Source organism: Macrotis lagotis, chromosome 2 (assembly GCF_037893015.1).
Source record: "Macrotis lagotis isolate mMagLag1 chromosome 2, bilby.v1.9.chrom.fasta, whole genome shotgun sequence".
In the NCBI taxonomy this organism is placed as follows: Eukaryota; Metazoa; Chordata; class Mammalia; order Peramelemorphia; family Peramelidae; genus Macrotis; species Macrotis lagotis.
The window spans coordinates 158,816,088-158,820,565 of NC_133659.1; the positions used below are offsets into that span (position 1 = coordinate 158,816,088).

At 37.2% G+C, this 4,478-nt stretch overlaps 1 pseudogene; it reads left to right on the plus strand.

Annotated features, from left to right (window-relative positions):
- Positions 1-558: 558 nt before the first annotated feature.
- Positions 559-3,235, plus strand: LOC141511992 (olfactory receptor 10J3-like; annotated as a pseudogene).
- The last annotated feature ends 1,243 nt before the right edge of the window (positions 3,236-4,478 follow it).

Consider the following 4,478-nt stretch of genomic DNA (forward strand, 5'->3'; position numbering starts at 1 on the left):
CTAAACTGGTAGATGTCTTGGAAAGCTACTCCTGCAGAGCCAGATGTCTGAAATATTGAACATTTTGGGCTAAGTTTGAACCTCCCTTTCCCTAAATACTGAGAGACAACTTAGATCATTTGGTCTTTGCCTGAGAAACTCAGGTTGACAAACTGCTTCTCCAAATAATCTACCTATTTTGTCATAGCCTCATCCCTCACACCATGTGCCTCACCTACAGACTCTGCCCCTTCCTTATTATTATTATTATTATTATTATTATTGCTCAGAACACAATAACATGTATAATAACAGTACTTTGAATGTTTTGCCCTGGAGCAATTTCCTCTCTGGTGCAAAATCCTTGTCACTGGGAACCTATTTGAACTCTAATTCTCACACTCTTTCCATTTCAATCCTAAAAATCCCTGGATCTTTTATTTCATGATCTTTTTCTAGTTTCAATATTGCTGATATAATCACTTACTCTTCCTGGAGGTTACTGGCCTTGTCTTGACCACAGAAGGCAATATTTCCTTTTTGCTGAGGCACATGGTTTAGACCCCCACCTTGGGGAGGATGAGAAGGCCTGCTGCCAAAGGGACAGCTCAAAGCCCTAGTCACATGCTTGGTTAGCATTCAAAGGTCTAAAGTGGAAAGGGAAGCTTTCTAGTTCTGAGGAACAAGACTGAGACTTGCCTCCCTCCCAGGTTTGTTTTCACACTTCTCAGGATATTGGTGCAGCTACCTAGCAGACTCATCCTCATGCTGAACAATAAGAATGTGAGTCGGTGAGAAGGTGGAAGTCCCTAACTCTGAAGCACGTAATTTGGGGACATGACTGACTCTCTCCAGGAAGGAGAGGAGGTAGCAGTGGGGCTGCCTGTCCTTTTCTGCCCATGGAGGTTCAGAGGTCTGGGCTCTTGCCCCAGCTCTTGTCAGCTTCTAATGTTTAAAGGAAGATATCTGTGATCCTGGTTTGACCTCTGGCCCATCCCTTTTTTGCATTAGCCAAGAAGGGATAATTCCATCATTTATTACAAGAGACTTCATTAGTTGTTGATTGACACTTTTCAGCATCAGCATCAGTTCCAAAGGCAGCAGGGAAATCTAATTGGGGACAAGAGACAAGAAGAAAGGGTAAAGTCTGAAGCAATTCTCAGTGGTTTAAGTGATCTTTGAGGCATTAGGAGAAATATGAACTCCTAATATCAGTCAAGAATGGGAAGCAATCAGGAAGCCCAGGGACCATTGATGATTGCTCTGCTGGTTAGGATTTCCTCGGGGTGTTTTCCCCTTGACTTGAAACAATCATTTTGGTATATTAATAGCTAATTATTAAACCAGGAACCAAGGTTCCCCCCTCTTTTTTTTCCTCATTTAGGACCCAGTCAATCAGACTGACCCAGTCAGTCTTTAAAGAAATGATTAATTGATGAGATTATCCCTAACCATTAGACAACATGCTCCTCAAACTTGGACTGGATCTTATCCAATACATAAATTATAAACAGAATCCAGTCTGGATGAGTTTTTGTCTCAAGGAGAACAGCCCTGTCTCAAGGAGAATAGTCCTGTCTTTGTAACCATTCATTAGAATTTAGTTCTTTCACAAAGGAGAAAACTACCTGGAGTGGTCTAGATGGAGATGGATTCTTCTGTCCAAATTGCTGGAAGTGACTGAGTCTCAGGATCAGACCATGTTTTCAAGAGTTGTTCATCTATTTGGGTTGATTTCTCCTATCTGGGGTATTCCCTTTCAAAAATAATTTAAGGTATTCAGTGTTTCCATTAGAGGTCTCTGGTTATCAAAATTAACTACTGACAATCAATTTATTTTAATTAGCTAGCCTAACAGTAAAATGATTATTAATTACCCAGAAACTCTGTCTCTTGAGTTTTTCAGCAGTCACAGTCATCTGGGATATTCTTTTTCTGCCTTAGAGTGAGAAGGTGGATATTTGTCTTCAAAGTGAGGATATTTCTTCCCTGAACATCTGAGCTACTATACAGCTTATCTTTAGATGTAAGGTGATGAAGAGCCACCTGATGTCACTAATCTGTGACCATCTTGACAATTCTGGCTCTAGAACAAGGATGGTAGCCCCTCATAGCATATAATCCAGTGAGGTTAAAGGAAGGGGAGAGGGAGGCAGTCAGTAAATTTCCACAGCAAATGAAAACTGCGTTCCAAAGCAAAGTTACAAGTTAGACTCCAAATGGTGAAATAAGGTTTATGAGATATTAGAAAATCATTCAGTTTAAAAGACATCAAAAGATCCTACAGAGAAACATATTTTCACTGCAAATATTTTCACCTTTCTTAACTTTGCCTCTCCTTGTCTCTTTCAGTTCATCAAAATTTTCCTCAATGTCAAGAAAAAAATTTTACAGATATAAATGAATTCACCTTTGAAGTATTTGCCAGCTTTAAGCTGCAACACCATTCTTTTGTGGTCTTTCTTGATCTGTATTTGCTGACTCTGGCTGGCAATAACATAATTGTGGCCATCATTTACCTTAACCATCACCTCCACATACCTATGTATTTCTTCCTGAGAAAGTTGTCAATGTCTGAGATATGTTATACCTTGGCCATAATGTGCTGTACATTGTTGGCTTCAGACCACATCAATCCATTTTCATACCAGGATGCGCTACTCAGTTCTTATATCTCACCTTTGGCTTCAATAAATGCTTCTTTCTTGTGGTTATGGGTTATGATCACTATATGACAATCTGTAAGCCTTTGAAGGAAAAAAAATCTATTCAGTTAACATGTAGGTGATGGGGAAATGACCTTGGAATTGCCATTTATTCAGGTAACATCTGTGTTTGACTTCCCTTTCTTGAGGTCAGTGTCATCTCTCACTTTTTCTGTGATGTCTGTCTGACTTCTCCTTAAGTTTGTTTGTGCCAACATCACTATTAATGAGATCATTAATTTTTATTGTTAGTTTGTGAATCTTGGGATTGATCTTCATTTCCTATGCCCTCAATATCCCTATTATACTCAAGATTACCTCATTTAAGGGGAAATGAAAGGCCTTTGATGCATGTGGCTCCCATCTTTCTGTCATCATCCACTATGGCTGTGTGTTCATCATCTACCTCAAGCCCAAGTATACTACAGTTCTCTTCAGCAAGACAGACTTATTTCAACTACCTACACTATTTTTACTCCATTGCCAAACCCTGTTGCATATATCCTAAAGAACAAGGAAGTCAGAGATGCCTTCTGATGAACTTTGGATAAGAATTTCATTCTTGTAATATCTGACAATCAGAAATATTTCATTTAATTCTATACTCCACAGATTGCTGAATAGTTTAATATAATCAATGAGGAAAAGTTTACTGGAGTTGAGGATAGGGATGGTACTCAGTTGGTGTTACTATTCAGGTCAGAATATAATATTTAGTATATGAGTTTGTAGATATTAGATATATGAGATGTCTAGTAACTATTACAAAGCAATAATTTTCTCCAAAGTCCTAGAGAAACTTGGAGGAGGCCATTTGGGTGTGATGGGAAACAGAGGAGAACTATGAACACTTAAAAAAGATGTAGGGAAAAATGAACAAGTCAATCAAAAATCAACCAATGAAACCATTAAGGTAGGTAATGAAGGGAAAGACTGAAATAATTCAGAATTAAGCAAATTTCTAAGGGCACACTTGTTTTCAGAGAAAAAAACTGGATTCTGAAATTTTATCAACTACCTACAATTTAAAAACCTATATATAGTTTATAATTGGAACATCCTCATACTATTTCATTAAGTAATTTCTTGTGCTTAAAGTAACTTCCTGAGTGTGGTATCATTGCATGATGCCCTTTGTAGGAAGACTGCTGGAGTTGCATTATGGACAGAATTTTACTCTTAAAGCTATAGTTTAAAAAAGGAGGTTCTGTTTCCCTTCCATTCCTTTTTACTTATGAGTGGTAATAGCAAAAGTGAGCATCAGTACCTATAAGGAGCCTTCATATTTAAATTGCATTTTGTTTCATATGTTCCAACTAGTAGAATAGAAAAGGTCTCATGATGCCAGGCAGTTTTTTTTTCTTGGACTTCAGATAATCTCCACTCCTATATTATTATTTTTTTCATTTAATTTTATTTTCCCTGAAATTGCATGCAAAGGTAGTTTTGAAAATTCTTCCTCTTGTAAGCTTTTGAGTTCCACATTTTTCTACCACTCTTCCTTCCTTCTCCCCTACCCATGGCAGAGAACAATATGGTATAAATTGTACATGCACAATCTTGTTTAACACATTTCTATATTAGTCAAGTTGTGAAAGAAGAATTCTAATTCTAAGGGGAAAACATGAGAAAGAAAGAAAGAAAGAAAGAAAGAAAGAAAGAAAGAAAGAAAGAAAGAAAGAAAGAAAGAAAGAAAGAAAGAAAGAAAGAATATAAAAGAAATTTTAAAAAGTGAACATGGTATGTTTTCCTCTGCATTCATATTATAAAGGTTTTTGATTTTATTTTTTTCTG